The sequence below is a fragment of the Manacus vitellinus genome, unplaced genomic scaffold (assembly GCF_001715985.3).
Source record: "Manacus vitellinus isolate BGI_N305 unplaced genomic scaffold, ASM171598v3 scaffold_4_pilon, whole genome shotgun sequence".
Lineage (NCBI taxonomy): Eukaryota > Metazoa > Chordata > Aves > Passeriformes > Pipridae > Manacus > Manacus vitellinus.
In genome coordinates this window covers 38,281,454-38,302,075 of record NW_021940604.1, presented here as the reverse complement: position 1 = coordinate 38,302,075, position 20,622 = coordinate 38,281,454, and the positions used below count along the sequence as shown (strand labels likewise).

Genomic DNA, 20,622 nt, shown 5'->3' with positions numbered 1-20,622 from the left:
ACTGGAATTCCTTCTGTGCACAACCTTCTGTTCTTAAATATATGATCACAGAGGTGTTACTGTCACTCCTAATTGGCTTGGCCTTGGCCAGTGGCAGGAAGCCTGTCCTGGCATTGGCTCCATGGGAAGGGGAAGCTTCTAGCAGCTTCTAACAGAAACCACCCCTGTAGCCCCCCCTGCTACAAAAACTCAGCCACAGAAACCCACTACAGATGCCTAAAGAACAGTTGCAGTATGCAGCCATGTTCAGGAGAAGACCTGGATTGGACCTTTAGCTGGTTCCCCTCTGCAATGTCAGCTTTGCCAGCAAAATCTCATAGAAACAAACCAGAGAACATTTTTTTCCTCAGGGATAATGTAACTATGATAAGAAAGACTTTATCACTGAGTTGTTTATTATTATTATTATTATTATTATTATTATTATTATTATTATTATTATTATTATTATTATTATTCCTGAGTTATAGAAAGGGAAGTGAAGGCTAGAGGGCCGAGTTCTATTCTCTGAGCTGGTGATTAGGAGCTGGGTCATTTGTGTAGCAACATGCTTGACATAGTGTCAAGGTGTTTGTTATTTGGGGCAGCTGGAAGAGAAGAGGTACTTCTTTAGACACCAATCTTCATCTTAGGAATCTCTATATCTGCTAATACTTCTTTACACTCCTGCAGCTAAACTGGAAGAAATGTCTGTAATTAGGGATAGCAAACCTTAAGTAGTCTCCCATACTTAACAAAAGAAAACACAACAGGTTGTTAATATATAGATTTGAAATAAAAAAGATGTTCTCATATTCTTATAAAGTCTGTGATTGTAGAGTGTGTTTTGAAATAGTTGTTGTATGTGTTAGTAATTTAGATTTTTAAAACACTGTAACTGAAGATTGATTTACATATTTTTATTACACCTACTGTATAAATAAAGTTGGTTACAAAGCAATTCAAATTTCTGCAGCCAATTATTTCTTTTATTCAGTAAATGGTAGACAGTCTTGTTCAGCGCTATGCCTTTGCATCAATTTCTGATCAAGTGAAATGATTTGCTCGTGATCTTTGAAGTAAACCTATAAGAATAAATGTCTTTTTTTTTTTCTTTAGACTGCCCTATACATTCTTTCATGTGCAGAGTCTATTTGATACAACGTACATTTAGTGTTGTGAACATGCCAAGAATATTAGGTAGTGTTGCAAACTGAAAGAAAGAAATACACGGTAGTGGTCTTTCCTCCTATTCTCGCTATATAAACTTTTTTCTCATCTATGCAGGAGGTTGCATCAACAATTTGAAAGCTATAAAGAGCAAGTAAGAAAGATAGGGGAAGAAGCCCGCCGTTACCAGGGAGAGCACAAGGATGATGCTCCAACGTGTGGAATCTGTCATAAAACAAAATTTGCAGATGGTTGTGGCCATTTATGCTCTTATTGCCGGACCAAGTTTTGTGCTCGATGTGGAGGTCGTGTCTCTCTGCGATCAAACAATGTAAGTCTCCTGATGTGCGCTCTTAAGAAAAAGCCTCCTTGACATTGTCGTGCTGCAGATTGTTCACCTTAAGTTTGGCATTTCATGCTTCATTTTACTTAAATGTTTCATTTATTGCTTCATTATGAGGTGTGTATAAAGTAAAATAATGTATTTAATGATTGTGGAGCTACTTGGGATTCACAAAGTTAATTAAAACAAAAAATAATAGTAGTGTATAGTTCTACTGAGTGATGGTTTGAAAAAAATATACTTGTTTTTCATAGAATGAAAGAAGAAACCCTTTTGCTCAGGTACAACTCCACATTAATAACTTTTTATTGACCTCTTATTTAATTTTACATTTTTTTTTTGTAGAGCTTTTCATATACATTTATAGATTTCTTTTTCATAAAGTCAGTCAATTTTTGGTTAGAAGAAAGTCTCAACCACTTTTCTTAGCACACTGAAAGCGTTATGTCAATTTATTTTAAATTTACTTATAAAATAAACTATAGATTAATCTGGGTTAAGTATTCTACTTTCAGGCAGGTGACTGAATCTTTCTCCCTCTGATCTGCATGCGGTTACCTGCAGTAGCTGTCCACAAAACTGAAGGGTATCTGAGATTACCCTCAAAAAATGCATTTCAGGTTTATTTTAGAAGTTTTCCATAGCCTTGATGTACTTGTTAGTTCATTAAATTAAATTCACATTCTGAAAAAAAATCTATATAGGTGAATTGGACAAAAATTTACATATCTATATGTGAAAACTTCCAATGTTCATATATTACTATAAATAGATGCATTACATTGTATCACCTGCAGGTGGTGTCATTAGAGCAACTCTCTGAAAATATAGTTTACTTTAATACGTCACATTATACTATTAATTAGAATGCATGTGATGCAGCTTATCTTTACTCAGAAAAAAAATTGAATATATTTTAATTATTTTTCACCCATTGTTTCAAATCACAGAAATGGAAGAGTGTCCATTCATTTGTAACTTGCCTTTTGTTTGTTACATTGTTTATGCTTCTGTGGGTCAGGGTGGGAAAACATGTTTACAACATATGCGGTAATGTCATCTTTTTATTTAAAGCTCTTTTTTTTAATTTTATATTTTTATCTCTTCATAGAGAGTTACTAGAATTGCATTTCTTTAAAATCTGTCTATTAATACTTGCCTATTTTATTCTTTTTCTCTTCTTTTTTTTCTTTTCTCTTTTTATTCTGCTTCCTTGGATGCTTTCCCAAAGGAGGACAAAGTGGTTAGAATACATGCTTTTTATAATTTATTATTATAATGTTGTTAGCTAACTGGGATACATATTAATGTGAAAAACTGAACTGAAATTTTAAAATCGTCCACAGGGGAGGGGGGAAAACCAGGAATCCTAATACCCAGGCCCTACCCATCCTTAGCTGAACATAGGCTTTAAAGATAGCTCAACAAGGAAACTCAAGACTATTGTCAAAATTATAACAACAAAAGAAATTAAGAACTGAGAAATATTTGTTATTTTTAGGCTAAGAAGTAGAGGAGGCAGTAAAGACTAGTAAAATTTTATTTAGTTAACAATTTTAGTTAACAATTTTGACTTTTTGCATACAAGATCCTTCCATCAGCTTCAGGAAATCCAATTTAGTATTTTAATTGTAATTTTACATTGTTTTACATGGTTTGCTGTGTTTCACTTCTGGCTGTGGCAGAAATTCAGGGAATTCTTGTGAAATCAGTTTTTTTATTTACATTTGCATTAATATGTATAGGTAAAGTAAAACCTCTTCAAACTGGCCATAAGTGTAGTGAGCAAGGTGGAGTGTACCTTTTTTGAATGCATAGTTACCATTTCAAAAATCTGCAGAACTTTTAGGATCAAGTGCAGGCGTATTCATTACTAATGCCTGTGCCTTATTTGAAATAGGTAAAACAACTATTTGAAATAGTTCCCTGTTCATCTCTGCACCCTCTGCATAGCAAAAATGTGGGAGTACTTGAGCAGAACAGTGCAGTCCATTTACCACCTCTTGGGCAGCTCTGCAAAGGGTGGTATTCCAGATTTTAATTTAGATCATTAAGTCATGGGAATTAGTCAGCTTTGCTGGCACCTTAGCTGAAACAAGTGTAAATTTAGCGCTATTTAACATCCAGAGAAAATTATTTCTATCACACCTGCATATTGCAGTAGGTTTTTTCTGTGGCAGTAGTGTTCTGAGAGCATGGATGTTTTTCCAATGGCTATGAAATAGAACTCGATATGGCTTCATTCCCCCGTTTTCTGTGTGGTACTCTGAATAAAGTGCTGAAATAATCCAGGAGTTCCCGATCTTTTCTATTCTATTCATCTAAATGGCTTAGGATAGTGTGAGAGAAGTTTCAGCTTGATACTAATTTTTTTATTAAAGCAGTGCATCATTGATGCATCTGCTGGGGTGCATTGAAACACTAGTGCACTTGCAACAGAGTCTTCTTTAGGGTCAGAAACAGCAAGAGTCTCAAATCCCATCAGTGCCACTTAGGCACAATTTAGCCACCTAAGTTTTGGAAAGCAATTCAGATGAACCTCACCTGACCTCCTTATATGCTTTAGGCATCGTTCACCCTTCAGTTTGGAACACAAACTTTGCTAAATAACTGAAATTGTTATAGTGTCTGCATGCAGGAGAGATTGTGTTTTTGATGAGAGGACAGTTTAGGCGTTCATCTTTGAAATATATCATTGGAATCCAGAAAACAGACTCCATTGCACTAAAGAGCTCTGAAGTTCTGAAGGCATACATGACTCATTTGGATTGTCCTAAGTCCACTTAAATACATCCTTATTGTTTGCACTTGTCTTGGTCTAGGTTTTCTTGTGTTGAACTCCAAGCTTCCATGTGCCAAGAAAATGGCCTAATAATAATACTGTATATGAAAGTATCTTCTATGGTGTGATGAGCTACATCTCTTTACAGCTGAAAAGTTAGTGGTAGTCAGAGGGAGAGTATCCAATAATTAGTTCAGTTTTGTGAGGAACGTGGGGAGCAATTCTATAAAGCGCCATTGTTTTAGCAGTGCCTGTCTCTGAAAGATAATGGAATATATATTAATTAATTCCAAAATATTAATACATACCTAGCAAATAGGATGTTTTATAAGCAGAACAGTTGGTATAATTAATATAGAGCAACATGAGAAAGATATTATTTGTTAATTATTTTCAGTGGCTCAACACTCCTGACTAATCTACATATTAGGAACAAACTACCAAAAAAAATTATCTGGCAAGTTTCATATTAGTAAAAACTTTTTCAACATATTTATCCTTGTTGTCTCCATGTGAATTATTACCACAATAAATCATATTAATACAAAACACATGCACCAAGTTCCTAGAAGTCAGGGGTGCATTAGGATGATGAAGTGTGACTTACCAAAGTGCCAAGCTCAGGAAAAGTCAAATGCTATCGTAGTTTCTAAGTATCTCCTGCAGAGCTGGAGAATTTATGATACCTTGCCTGGGATGTTTTGTACCACGTGTTACCCATTTTTGACAAATACTAACCGATAGGCACAAAAAAAGTCAAGCAGAGGATGATCCAAGAAATGGAAACATGCTCATGTGAGAGAAAGTTAGAGAGATTAGGGGGACAAAAGATAAAGCAATTATAGTTGATATCTAGCATATGGAATTGATATGTAGAAATGTAGAAATTTTAAAGAATAGCGTTCAAACTAGAGGACAGTGAATACATAAGACTGCATGGGTGTAACTTGGCCCTAAATGTTCCTGGCTTGGAGAAAGACAACTGCAATCCTTAGAGTAAAGCCTTGGGAATCTATTTCATTTTATTTCTTGGAAGGAAAAATAACCCAATAAAATGTTAAAACTGGAGCTTTCACTGTAATCACTGAGCATTTGTATATACTTTCAAAGAAAGCAGAATATTATTAGTACAGGATGTTATGTGAGATAGCATTTCAGAAAGAAGTCAGGCAGGTGCTTAAGAAAAAGCTGACAAGAGTGACCACTTGCTTCTAATTTGGTACAATGTTCCAGGTAGTTTTAGTTCCGTGTAGAGTGTCTACACTTTCACTCTGTATGTATTCTAGTTATGTTCCGTATACCAGCATTTTAATTGCCAAAATGGTAACGGGTGTAAGTTACTTCTCTCTATTCCATTCACTCTCCCGTGTGATGTGAAATATTGTGGTTGTTAGGGCAGTGGACAAGTCAGGAAAATGTCCAGCTGGTGCTTCTCCATGGTTTGGCAAGGTGTGGGCAGAGCCCTGCCTCAGTCTTCCTGCTGGCCTGGCTGCCACTGTTCTTCCCTCCAGTGGTACCACAGCCTTCTAGAGCAAAAAACCACCTGAAAATACAACTTTTTCCCTTGCATCATTCCTGTAAAACTTTTCCCCGGTGTTTGGCTAGATCATGCAAAAAGATGTATTTCCTTTGTACACACCTGATACATGAAGTTGTACAGCTCTGTTTCTTTCTCTTTATAGAAGTGGAGATACATTTTAGTCTACGAAAATGATCTTGAATGAGCAAATGTATTTTTTTTGATCAAAATTTAAATATTTTGTGAGGTGCTGTGGGTGTCTTGAGCTAAGCGAAATTTGTATGACATTGAAAGAATTAGTGGAAGGTCTGTGTTCCAGATCAAGCCATATATTTATCCATAGCAATCAGTCTACCATTCTACAGTTTTCATTAGGGTTACAATTTTTGATTGAATTTAAAGTGAAAAGAATTGGGAGCAAATGATGAAAAAAATTTTGTCACCATTTTCCTGTGTGTTTTCCAGATATGTTAGTTGTGCAGAGTAGAGGAGTTTGCTACTCATTTTTCTGTTTACACATGTAAAAGAAAACTGGTACGAAATCAGGATGTAAAATACATTATAAATATATGAGAATCGATTTCACCAAACTTAGTAGTATGTGATTGCAGAAAATAATGTCCATAACCAGTGGTGAAGAAAGTCACATTTCTAATCTAGCATTGACTGAAATTGTTTTCATTTTAGTATAATGTCAGTGATTTATACTTGAAAAGAAAGACAACTTGGAAACATTTCCCTAATTGGATGTCAGTTGTTTTTACAGGGTGTTTGTCATTTAGTTCCTTTAAATTATGCTTAAAATTTGCTTACATAATGGCTTGCTAATTTAAGCCTTACCAACTTGAGTACATATGCCATGCAATTCAACTGTGTACTAATGCTACAACAGAAGTTGGTAATATTGTCAGAACAAAATGTCTGGATTGCCAGGATCATTTTTAAATCCCTTTCACTGAACTCTTAGGTCAAATTGTCCATTAAAAGGCTAATTTATGTACATTCTGACTAACACAACTGTAGAACAAAAAAAGAATCCAACAGAAGGACGTAAAATTACATAGCAAATTTCAAATGGATAGCAGATAAATTCTCTCTCTCTCTGTAGCATTCAACATAATTTGTTCCCTAAAAGATATAGAGTTTATATGCATCAGGAAAGAAGCACTGCTTTTCAGTAATCCCTCCCTAGAACTGCTGCTTCCAGCAGAAAAAAAAAACCAGCAAGAAACTGAGGCATTCTATTTCAAGTTAGATGTAGAGCACTTCATTCTGGTTTTTGGGAAGCTAGTTCACTTTCAAACAAGTGTGAGAGTATAGATTTTTTAAGCAAATCCTTAAATTAGCTTGCTTTTCACCAAGTTTGCTGAAGAAACATGTTTGCCTTTAACATCTTTTTTATTTATTTTCCAGCTAACAAAAATGATCGATTACTTCTTATTCACAAAAAAAGGCAGGCAGGTGATGCTATTGCTCTGAAGTTAACCAGATCAGAGCTTCTTCATTTAAGGATTGAACTGTAGAAGAGTCACTAGACAGCTGGAGTTTTATTCCACTATAGCTTTAAATCATCAGTAAATCAGTAACCACTTGGTTAAGCTCTTTGATTTACTCAGATTTAGTTTATCTGTTTGCAAAACTCTTAAACTGCAACTTGTCATGCAGTTCTACAGTTGATGACCAAGAAAATATATTGCTACTGCAATACTTCTTTCTTAACCTGTGATAAAGGTCTCCTGAATCCTTCATGTCTGTTCTTGCTGTTGGCATGCAAGCTGGGTAACAGTGATCCGTGGAGACTATACCTAAAAAATACTGGATGCTTCCTTCAGTATAATACATTATAAACAAAAACCCCCTAAACTTGTAATCTCCCACAGTGTTACTACTTGCTATGTTATCCTATTTTTAGTCTTGTATTTTCAGTACCTTTGTTTCAATTTAACTGATTCAAGAATATGGGAATTAATTTTAATTGGGGTTTTTAGTTAAGAAAATGTCAGCAATACTTATAAGTATAATAATTCCTTCAATTGCAAAAACAAAAGTTAATTAGACTTTTCAGGAGAAGCTTTATTGCACCTCCTCTTGCCTAATGTCATGTATGTATATATAATATATGTATGTATAAGCATATATTGAACAGACTTTTTGGTAAGTGAATATACATGCACACTATATATATACATCCTATATGTAGTCTAATGCAGGAAGTACAGGGCAGAAGAAAGCTTTTAAGAACCACTTTTTTGACCTCTGAAATCTGTAAATGATTCGAGGTATTTAAATCAACTGAGGAATTATTATTTATGTGCCCATTTATGTTGACAAAAAGAGATGTTATGCCATAGCAGTCACAGAATCCCAAGATGGCTGAAGTTGGAGGGAGATTCTGGAGGTCATCTGATCTAAAGGCCCTTGCTGAAGCAGGGCTACCTAAAGGAACTTGCTCCTTACAGTTTGGCATATCCATGTGTCTTTTGACCTGCATGGCGAATAATGAAAGAGTCAAGGATAATTCATGTCATTTTTGTTACTTTTTGCTTATTGTAACTACACACATTATAAGCTTACAGAAAATCCCCTTAAGTTCTGCTAGGGAATTATGCTGTTTGGACAAATGAATTTTAGAATTTCACAGAATCCTTCAGAAAAGGCCACCAACAAGTATGACGATTTTTTCAGCTCAGCGTTCAGAGAGAAAGAAAAAACAAAGCTACCTGATTAAGCTTTTAATTTCTTTCATTGCAGTATATTTTTCATTTTAACAGTATTCTATCTGGTCCAATTAAGTTGGTGGTATAAAGCTGAGGAGCAGGATCAGGAGCAGGAGAGCCTTCGAGCGATTTTCCCAGTGATGTTGTCTATCCTACTGGCTCAGATACTCTCTGAGGTGTGGGAAATCCCTGTTGAACTCCATGGTGGCAAAGTTGCTTTCCCAGGTGCGAATACAGTGCTTTCAGTACTGAAGAGGAATATCTTCTTACCTGCCTTGGGTCAGTCTCACTGCAAAGTCAGAATACGAAATATTGAAATAATTTTTCTGGTTTTGTTTTTTTTCCAGAAGTATATATTGAGTTAGGATTTAGACTTAACTTTGCTGAAAAATTTTTTATTACATTTTTCTAATAAATTACCCTCTTTTACTTTTACAAGTATGCTTTCACGGGAAAAGATACTAGCAAATTTAGTTCTGACATACTAGATCTACTTAAATGCAAGCTTTAAAAATAATAGGAAAGAACTAATGTTTCTTCCCGGTGAGTGAAGTCTGTGTGATTTTTTAAATTGTTATTTCAAACAAAATCACATATGCTGAATACATAAGTAAAGCTAAAGAAAAAAAAAGACACAAACTCAGCTACTGACATCTTTCATGCATTAAACCAAAATGCTACAGATACCTGATCACAGTGGCTGCTCCATGGTGTTGCTGATAGTTATCTTACGACTATGTTCTGTAGGAACTTGTTCTACAATGATAAGATTATCTACGTTTGCTGGGAGAAGACTTTCAGTTTCTTCTGATTTTTCAGTGGCTGTTTAATAAGGTGTTTTCAGTTGAAGAAGAGAAACTTTTTCCCAGGATGATGATATTCCTCAGGTGTGTGTTATTTTGTAGTAATAAAGGGCTAAGAGTATTCTTAAGTATGAATTTTAAGAAGTGTCATGCAATAGCATACACTTCTGGTTTTGAATACTTTCCCTTAAGAATTTTTGGTTCCTCATCTTGTGATTAAAATAATATTAGTAGCTGCTTGTTTTTTTAAAGTTGCAAATGCTTATGTGTCAGCAGGTGTTAGCCTTTTTATCCTTCTGTTACCTTAGTGAGTAGTAAGCAGTGTTGACTGGAGTCTTGCATCTGTTGATTCGTTAGAATTTGAAACTTCTAGGAGGAGATGATACTAGGGAATTGAGAAATAATGCTATTTTCAGAAAATACAAAAATATAGAAATATTTTTGTTCACTTTTCTGTCAAATATGTACTCATCTGTGTCCTAAATATCTGTAAGTTAAGAAGTGGGATCAGGGTCTTGTGTAAAGGAAGATAGTTTTAGTTAATTAGTTTCAACTGCAGATACATATTGAAAAGACGAGTAAATGAAACAAGTTATAAGAATTGAAATCTGAGATTTTTTCATATGTGGTACATCTTAAGAAGAAGGAGGATAATAATGAAAGAAAATGCTAACAGTGTAGCACAATATTAAGGAGTCATGGGAAGGGCCTGGTTTCTTTTTGGTGTGTTCATATACCTAATGTAATCAACATGATCCTATAAACTGTAACTTTACAGTAGATTCTGATCCTTGTCTATTTAGTGCACACAGTTTTGAAAATTAACAAGTATGACCTTGTGGATTTAATATGATAATGTATGTATATCTGGTATAAGGCAAAAGCTAAAACCAAACAGTTTACATCAGATGCAATTCTGATCATTCCTGACTAGTCAAAATATGAACATAATTTTACAAAATGAGGAGAAAAAATCAACCAATTAAAAAAATTGCTGAAATGATGTGTTTGTATGCATGAAATCAAATTTTCTTTCTTCATCTTATCACTTATTAATTCTGATAGATTGGAATTACACTAATAGATTTGATGCCCTTTTGCTTGCAACTGTGCCATAAAAAGTTCTGTAGACAGCTACAATAATAGTGATGCATGTAATTAAAATGCTAATTTTAAAGGGAACGTTCCTTTTTTAATAAGGGTTTTCTCTTGTAGCAGGAACCTTTTATTATTATAAAAAAATTATTATTGCTGAATCATTATTAACATTCTCAAAAATACTAAGGCTTATACTTATAAATATTTAAGGATTACAGAGTAAATATTTCAGGTTTATGTATTTTTCCAGATTTTTCTGGCAAAAGAGGTGTTTGGCTACTGGTAGGAATCTGTGTAGATTGGTCTGTATAGATGATCATTTTCAAATCATAGTCACCCCAGAAATCTGTTTATGGCTCCTCCAGTTCTTCATTACTTCAACATGTTTCTGGTAATGTTAGTATCAGTAAAAAGCAAACTCAGCCTTAATTCCATGCAAAACGTGTATGTAGCACGCTGCAGTTTCAGCTGAGAGATCACTGTACTTGTTTGGAACTGTTCTTGTATCCTTTCAGAGTGTTATGAACATTTAATTGTCTTAACTTTCTACAGCGTTCTACTTTTTCAAGTCCTTTAATTCATTATATGAATTACTTTGAATTTATTGTTACCTCTTGTTAACAAGGCAAATCCAATCTTACTACTATTGGTATCAGATTATTACCTTTATGGTATCTTGAAGTCCAAAACTCCTTTTCATTGCCACATCAAATTTGCAGTTGTTATTTCTGAATTCAGTTTGCCCAATTGCATTTCAAATTAAGCAAAAAATTTTCTTTTTAAGGATAGTGTATTTACTGTGTTTTTATCTTCATTTCTGTAATGGAATAATATGTTACTTGTTGGCACTGCAGAAATCATAGAATTATTAGAGATCTCTAAACCACTATTTAGAGATCTCTAAACATACTATTATTTTTTCTGCTATGGAATATGGAACTAATACACTATGTTAATAAAAAATATATATAAAAAGTACCTTAATGATATTAGCTTGAAAATTGAAAAATTTAAAAATGTGTTTTCCTATAACATTTAGCTTTCTTAGTTGTGCTGCACAGTATCTTTTTTCAGTCTGAAAAGAAGTAATCTTGGAGTATTAAAAGTGTAAGTTTGGAAGAGATGACTGTGACTGGTATAGGTAAATTTAATTTGTACATGCAAAAAAAAATAATCTGGAACCGTAAACTTTTGTGGAGGGCTGAAGAGAAGGGATTACTTTACAAAGACATACCAGCAGGCCAACATTTCACACCATCTAAACTTTCATCTAATTCACACAGAAGAAAGGAACCTGGATATGTCTTGATATCTCTTCTGATTGATGTTTAAGGAAAGTTCAGCTTTAGAGATTGGAGATACTTTCTTTTCCTCCCTCAAAAACACTGAAGGAGAACTGAATAGTAAATGTACAGGAGATGCCCAGGGATATCTTTAGGCTTGAAGGAGTGTGTTACTCTGTGAGATGCCTTAGGGGAATATGGTACACCAGCAGAGCTGACTCCTGATGTTCAAGCAAAGCTCAGTCAGAGCTAGTCGTCCCGTGGCAGCACCTGATGGAACTTGTTTTTATCTGAGCAACACACCTTCAGTTTTTCCAGCAGTGCTCTGATTTCTAGATATAATTAGGTTTTATTGCTATGACTCAATCTAGCATATCCCTTAGTTCTGACACCAGCTGTGGTATCAGTAAACAGTTCTTCTGTGAAGGGATGCCATCAAGTGGAAGATTTCTCCTGATCATGCATCGCCCTTCCTTAAAACACTTTAGGTTTTGGCAACTGAACTAACTGAATCCCCTTGTTCAGTCTCTGGGTGCCTCTGGATACTTCTGTTCCATGTGGTCACTACACGCTGCCAGTTGCCAGGCACATGAGAGTGCTCTCATTTAAGCACAGGCTGAGTCAACAGTCCAGAGTGTGTCCCTTAACCTCGACAAATTCTTTTCTTGGTCTATTTATTTCTTCTTGGAATTTGTATCTTTCAGCTTGAGTCATTGTAGCCCTTATTCATGTAAGACTCTTTTATGTGATAGGATTTTTAGTGTGGTATGTAGGGTTTTGGACTAAATGTGACTTCTAATCTTTAAAATGTTCATAATTATATGCACTGCTGGGACACAATTATTTGGTTTTAGTAATAACAAAATAACACGTAAACGCTAAATAGAACTAAATTTAGTAAACTGGATTCTGGGGCTATTTTGGCACCCCAAAACCAGAGAGGTTTTAGCTAAAAAGAGATCTTACTGCAAAAAGAGTTTTAGTAAGATTTATGATCTGTTAGGCATTATGAGAAACCAACAAGTAGTTGAAAAAATTTCAAGAGAACAAACTAATTATGAGGACTAGATGTAATCTGTGCTCTCTTGCTATTTCTCTTTTTATCGTAAATAACCTTAATCCTCATCCAGGATTAAAATCCAGTGTATTTTTAGCCATGCAATGTCCTAGATAAAAGATACTTCCATCTATGTTTTTATATTTTTTGAATTCTGGGACATTTTGTAATTTTACCTAACAGATGGATGCTTCTGTCTGTAGATCTCCAGTGCTGCAATCAGTGAGGGCTTAGGATAGTTTGTCATACAAATACCTGAGGTACATGAGTTTATTAGGCATAATATGTGAGTTTGAGTGTAGAACAGTATTTGTCAAGCAAGCAAATCTGTAGACAAAGTTTCTGTAACATTTTGTGAGGGTTTTTTGATTCCATTAATGTAAGAACCCATTTGCAAGTCAACCTTTCTAGGGAGATAAATCAAATCTCTCCCCAAAACTGTAATCATAAAATGGTATAAAGTATCAGTTACCACTGTTTAGTGACTGGTAAGAGCTTAAGTGAAGATCTGCATGAAATGTAATCTCCATTTCCTTAAAGAGCACATAAAACCTAATAATATTTTTTAATCCAGATTGAGATTTCCAAAAAACTGTACCCCATTTAGGCTGAAGTTTAATCATGTACTCTGCAATTTCAGTGTTCGAGCTAAAACACCTGTCAACTAACTTATATGCAACGGGTCTACAGAAGATTTGTAATTAAATATTATTTTCTCAATAATCCATTATATTTGTATTTAACTTGTCCATAAAAAGCAGACTCCTATAGCAAACCCCTTTGTAGTGGTGAGTTTTGGGAAAATTATTTGGGATATTGCATTCTAAAAAGTTGAGTATTACTGAGAAGTACAGATTAATCATAGAGATGAGCAGATGTTGCTGAGACTCTATAAATAGATAAGCATGCATATGATGGTTGTGTTGTCATGACTGGAGGAAATGTGTGTATGTTTCTGGGATATTAGTGTAACTTGTATCTCTGCAACATGGTAAGTGATCAAAGCTCATACCTATGCATGCATCAGCAAAGTTAATTTTTCTCTCTAATTTTTCCTTCTCTGACCATATGGCTTCTACAAATGGCAGTTGAAGGTTCATCCAGCAAACTGCTCTCAAGACCTTTGTCAGCCTGACAGCTTTACCCTTCAGGATTATTTGGATCAGTTCTTTTAGCTGTAAAGAAACCTGTTTTTCTAGCCTATTTCAGGGACTGATGTCACTGCCTTTGTGGGTGGGTAAAGAGACCACAGAGACAAGTTCTTGCCCGTGTAAGTGCAGTGCAGCAGAAAAGGCAACAAGAGGATTAAATGGAGGAAGATTTCATCCACTTAATTTTTTTTTTTTACCCCTAAACTTTCATCAGAGATACAACCTTACTCTTGCATATCTGTTAATATCCTGTGTTGCAGGTTGTATCCCTTTCCTTTATACAGCTTACCTGTTCCTAATCAACAAGCGAGTCTTTAGTAGAGCCTATTGCTCATTTTAGAGGAGCTGCCCTCTTGGTCACTTCTGTAGAGCATTAAAGAGGAGACTGGTGAGGTATCCAGGAGTGATTAAGACAATACATTTACCTGTCAGACTAAGTAGGAATCAGTTCCAGATGAGAACCCCTACATTATATATGAGCTGGACGTATGCTTTCATTATACTTACTGGGGGAGATCAGTGCTTCAGCTTGCCCTGAATTAGACTGAATTGGCTCTGAATATTTCTCAACTATTGTTCCTGTTTAGGGAAATAGAACCCCAAGTCATCTAGTGTCATATAAGGTACAGCAGAGTTTCACTGTAGCTTCTGGCACTACCCCAGTGAGAGTGGCTTTCAGGTAAAACCCATGTCCTACCTCACAGCTGCACACTCATATTTTGGAAATGTTAAGGCATTGCAGGTGGAACTGAATGCAGTTAAATCCTACAACAGATTCTCGTTAGTTACAGTAGGAAATCAGACAGCAGCAATGGCCTGTAGACACATTTAGAAACCTATATTTAGTCTTATTTCAAATAAGACTTTACACAGTCGATCTGATTCTTCTGTGCAAACCTACGCCTTCTCTCTCCTGCATGCAACCTGACAATTCATGCACCAGCAGATAATTCTTTTAGCCTTTTGTCTCCTGCATGAATTGACCTCCTTAAAACAGGGTATTTGGGCTTATGCAGTCTGTGATATTGTGGAAAGTTGTGAATATATTCTGCTGTAGAGAGTTCAGTTTGGCTTTTTCCCCCCACATTAAAGACAGTCACAGACAAGAAAATGTTATGTATTACTGAAAATTGTACTAACCCACAGTTAAATTTTCAATATTTTATTTAGGATATTTTTATTAGTATTGGTAAATTCTTTTCCATTTCTTGAGTATAATTCATAGACCTATGAAGACCAAAAATCTTTTTTTAACTCTATGGCCATGCAATGAGACAGTCATGGACTCTTGCTGAAAATTTGCTATACACAGTTTTCAGATAGTGAGAATGATATAGTTCAACAAAGTATTCAGCTTCATAAAGATCAATAATCAGCTAAGGGAATTAAAAGCCTTAATCTAGGATAGAATGTTTTAGCCTCCTTGAGGGTGAGATGGTGATTGGAGAAAACCCAATCCCAATGACTTAGGAGAAACTTCTTCTTTTTATAAAGAAGCCAGCTTTTTATAAAAAGAAGCTGGCTGACAGATTTGGGATACAAAAGGCAGATGCAGTTAGCCATACAGGCTGTTTCTCCCAGGTCAAGGAGCAACTCTTATACTTCAAGCTACAGAAGTTCCAGGCAGCCTTACCAGGCAGTCTTATGCTAACATATTATGTGCTTCTCAGAAACCACGCTCCTTTTGTAATGAGAGAAAACTAACTGTGGGAAGAGCTTTTTGGGGTCTCAACATCTGTTGCATACTGTTAGGTACAGTTCTCTCCAGACTGCCTGCCTAAATTTCCATGTTATCCATTGGAAAGAGAGTCTTTCTATTTTAGTCTCAGAAGGACTAGATCTGGGTTTTAGCAATTTTAACATTTGCTTTTAAAAACCACTCTTTTAAATTATAATTTAACCACTCTGCTAAACTATGGCAAGAAGAGCTTCCTGATGTCCAATACCTTATATTTCTTGTAAGTTGGCTGTTTTCTCAAAACTTCTCACATGTGTGCCCTTTCACTTGGTTAAGGACTTTGGTTTGTTTGGTAGCAATCTGCATTTTAGTGTTTTATTTTAGAGCTGTTCATTGTCAACTAAAAACTCTATTTTTTGCCATATCTATGTTACAAATGTAGCTACCACAATGTTTATGTGCTAAGAAAATCACCTTTTCCTCCTTGCTTCTATTCTTGGTTTTATTTTTCTATCCTTTTAAGTATATAACCTGTCTAGCATATATTTTAACAGTAATCGCTATTTCTTAGCAGTTTGTCATACTGAATAGCTGAAAGGTATGTACTTTCTTAATCTTTTTTCCTTCTTTATGTCTGATAGCTTTCTGGATGGCTGACTTTAGATGCCCAGTAATTTCCTTTCCCAATTTAAATGTCACATATTATTCTATTAAAATGAGTGCAAAGAACTTAGATTCTGTATCATAAACATTTCTGGATGGCTAAGCATAGCAAATACCATAAATGTTCCAAACAGAAAAGTTCCTTTGGCTTGCAAGCCAGGTGACATGGCATAGTCTCAGCGACTCTTTCAAACAAAATGCTTAAATCTCACTATATAGTAGAGAGGAGGAGAAGTAAACACATGTAGTTTTACAAACTGAAGAGTCACTTCTGCTTTGATTTAATTTGAGAGATAGCCATTAAAATAATACAGAACATTTGGTACTATAGTCTGACTTATGCAGACCATGACATTCAGTGCAAATCTTAAATCTTTCAGTTCTGTCATACTCTGCAAGCAGCAAATTCTTATATGGCTACCAATACTCTGATCACCAGTGCTCAGGGCAAAAAAAAATAAAGGTGTCTGCTAGTGGTTCAAAGTTAAACTTCAGAACAGTTTGTTTCTTTAAAATAGGAAGGACAAAAAAAAAAGTGAAGGATTTGCAAATAAAAGACTGAAATGCCACACGATTATTGCAAAAGCTGCTGGATGTGCTTTGTTTACATTTAGAGCTTTAGTGTCTCACATTCAATCTGCCACTATTTTCTGCTGTGTACTAAGAGTCCTGGTGAGCTCATTTGTTAGGTGGTTTGTCATAGTGCACATGTATGTGTGTGTAGGCTTGGTAATGTCTTCTGCTGATTATGCCTGCAGAGATATAAAGCTCTCCTAGAGGTATTTTTCTTAAAAGAGAAAGAAAATCCCAAGTCCCCAAATGCCTTCTTTCTTTTCTGAAGAAAAAAAACAAACTGAAAGAAAAAAAACCCAAAACAAGAAAAGGAAGTAGAGTTTTCTCTGAAGTAAGTTTTATTTTCTGTGTGTCTTCTGTATTCAAAATGCAGTAACTTTGATATGTGACAAGAAGGCAATCTAATTTTGTTGCCCTTCCAGCACACTAGTTTCCTCGTAATTCCTAATATTAGTCCTACTTTCTCCCTACTGTCCCTTTCTAAAATTTTCTCTTCAACTTGTTGTTGCCTCTCTACCTTTTCTCTTCACCCGACTTTGAACCTTTCTACCTGTTTGCCCATGTCCTGTTGGATATTTGTTCTTCTTGGCCACCCATCTCACAAGTCTTCCCTCTTTCCCTGTGTTCTTCTATATGAAGAACTGAAGTGGTTAAGAGAAAGTTATTAAAGACAACAGGGTCAGAAGGATCTGACCTCGCATAAACCAGTCGTATTTAAGCTGGGATAAACCGCTGGTTTTAGTATAATCACCTAAAACTTAGAGACAACTGGAATAAAACAGTACCATCCTTATTAATACATAGTCTACTGACACAATTTCAGTGTAAAGTTAAAATTAATTATAATCTAGAGAGAAATACAGAGAAGAGATTAAACTCAGATTCTAGAAATAACAGATATTACTGAAATAAAATCTTCTAGAAAACCTGTCATAAAACCCTGTGGCTCTGGATGAAGGTGGAATTGTCTGATTTGTCTGTTATGTCTGGTTTGGATTTAAATAACTGACGTTGATTTGTTTGGCTGGGTTCATTCTGTCAGCTGTATTACATAACCTGAATTAAAAAAAAGCTCAAAGATGGATTCACGAGAATATGCAGGGATCAAATTGAGACTAAGAGGAACAGTACTGTGCATGGAATGTTTATCAGACAGGTTGGTCAAAATGATCCTTTCAGTTCACAAGATGGTCACAGTCTTGCTGGCCATTAAATTTCTTTTAACTCCCAACACACACGTAAACCTGCAACATAAAAATCAGTTACCTGATGAAAAACTTTGCTTGCTTCTGTTGAACAAGCATGTGAGCACAAGTGTATATATATAGGCTTATGGTCCCTATATTTCTACCACCCTGGAGTATGCAACCCTCTATTTCTGATAAGAAAGAGGCAGAATATCCTTAACTATTGCCTCTTTCCCACATAGCCTTAAGTCATCACTGCACCGTAAGTCTTTAATTTGTTTAGGAAATACAAAGCCTCATTAGATATCTGTGAATATACAGGTAAGTGCAGAAGATCAGAATGATTGTCTCCTCATCTAGCAAAGTTCTGATCTCAATTTCTGAACCTGTTTTTGTAACAGTAGCTTCATCGGATACTGAAATATCATTATTATGTTTGAACTTCCTGACTGTATGGTTCTGCACTGCTTTACATCATCTTACCTAATTGAAACTTTCCCTGTGAGATCTGCCAGTAGTATTGCAAATTCAGGATAGTAGATGTCTGATATTAATACTGGGTATGGTCTGTGAATTGGCTGTCAACTGTGTGCTGTTTAGATTAGTTAAAAAATTTGTAATATTCTTACACTGGCACAAAATTCCTACTGCATTTTCCTGCCCCATTTCCCTTTTCATTACCTTTTAAATCTTGCATATTCAAACTCACAGTTGTTTAACCCTTTCTCAGTCCCCGTGTAGTCTTTACTTTCCGAAAAATCTACACTTTCTCTTACCAAAAATACGTTGTTTTCCCCAGTTTTTTTTTAATATATCTTAACTATCCACTCAAATTTGTTGTAGAACACTGATATTCTCTCTTCCCCTTCCTCAAATCTTCCATCCCAGATTTACTGAGATTCCTTTGTGCTCGAGCTTGATAGCACAGATAGCACAGACTTAATCAACTTAGCCTCAGACTCTGCACCTGGAGCAAGAGGTGGGAGAATTAAAAGAAAGGACCATGGACACCTCAGAAGGTAGGCTCAACAAAGATGAAATTAAAAAAAACAAACACAAAACAACAAAAAAACCCCCATAAACCTGTGACATCCTTTTCATAAGGGAATAACTGCAAATCAGATGTTGAGCCAGCTCTTGTAGTATGTTGTGGTTCCTCAGGATAGTTTGGTAGCTTTTTCAGAAGAGGAGATCAGATTGCTGATCTATGTAAGTTAGAATGTTACACAAAGAAAGTGTATGTTTGTTTTCAAAGCAGCTGTTTTAAACTTTTAAGAAGTTGCTGTGATGATAGAAAGGTGGGTAAAATCTGCTTTCTGTAAATATAAACGTACCATGCATTTACATTCATAACAAAAATCAAGCTTAAGTATTTCTAATTATGTGAAGAAAGTTATGAACTTAAGGGTCAGTCTGGGATAGACGGTGAAACATGAATGTAAATAACATGTATAGGGCATAATCTTATTTGGTGCTTTGCCAAAACCCTTACTGGGCAGTACAAATTGTTGAAAAATACTCATTTATAAGTAGGCACCATGTGATGCTTAACATCTTCCAAGCGTGAAAAGTTCTGTCCAGCTACATTTACACCATGATGTGCATTTTTTTTTAATTCTGAAAACTAAATAGAACGAAAATAATGTGCAATCATTTGTAAATTTTAATCTTTCACTGAGAGTGCTTGCTTTTGTTTGCTTAAGGAAAATTAAAACATGCAGGATAAAAGTGGCAGAGGTTTGTAATGATTTTGTTTATTTAAGCTTACATTTCTAGGTTTATCTGGATTGTGTTTAGAACTATATCTGTATGTGATACAAAAAAGTATCTGTAACAGATTAGAGACCATTTCACATCTTTATGCTCAGTCTCAGAAGGGCAGAGGCAAGGGCACTGACTGTCCCAGACAGCAGTAGTGAGCCAGGGCTGTGTGTGGAGCTGCACAGGCACAGGAGGAAGCATACCTTGGTGCCACGCTCTCCCTCTCTGAATCACTCACAAAGTAGATGACTAATTTCAGAGTCTGGTTATAAAGCTCTGGCAGCCTTATTCTAGGCTTTATGTGGACTTGGGGGTGTGGGAGCTCTAGGTAAAACTTAGAAACCAGAGCTTCCCAGCGTAGGACTTGATGGGGAACAGAGGAAAATTCCGTGTAAGCAGAGCTGATAGTCCTAAAGCATGATTGTATGCAAGTGGAACGATGATGAAACCCAGTGGTCCAAGGAGACCTTTGTGAAGCTTCACAGCAGAGATCACTGCAATGAGATCATCCTGAAATATATTAAAAATAATGCTTTTTCTGCTCCAAAACAGAGGATTTTGGGCATTTGTTTGAACTGACAGATCTGAATGTGCTGCATATGCTCCCATACATTCCCTTGGCAAGTTGTTACGTCATTCATAAAAATCTTTGTCCTAACATGATTGTCACTCTGCTGTATATTTCCACTAGGAATAATCCTGAACTGCCAGCTATTCTCTGCCTTCTATCCCAATTTACACAGCCAGTGATAATTCTCCTCCTCCTAGCAGCCCCTGGATTTTTGCCTCGTTGTCTCATAGTGCCTTGTTAGTCTCAGCTCCACAGTCTCTTCCTATGGATCCAAGCAGTCCCTGTAA

General features: G+C 35.6%; 1 protein-coding gene across 1 annotated transcript in view; it reads left to right on the top strand.

Moving 5' to 3' along the window:
- The first annotated feature begins 1,395 nt into the window (after window positions 1-1,395).
- Window positions 1,396-20,622, top strand: part of RIMS1 (regulating synaptic membrane exocytosis 1) — a 197,313-nt gene continuing 178,086 nt past the window's right edge. The window contains exons 1-2 of the mRNA XM_029962695.1: window positions 1,396-1,480; window positions 2,724-2,735. The gene's annotated coding sequence lies outside the window, so the exon portion shown is untranslated. The remainder of the gene's footprint in view (window positions 1,481-2,723; window positions 2,736-20,622) is intronic.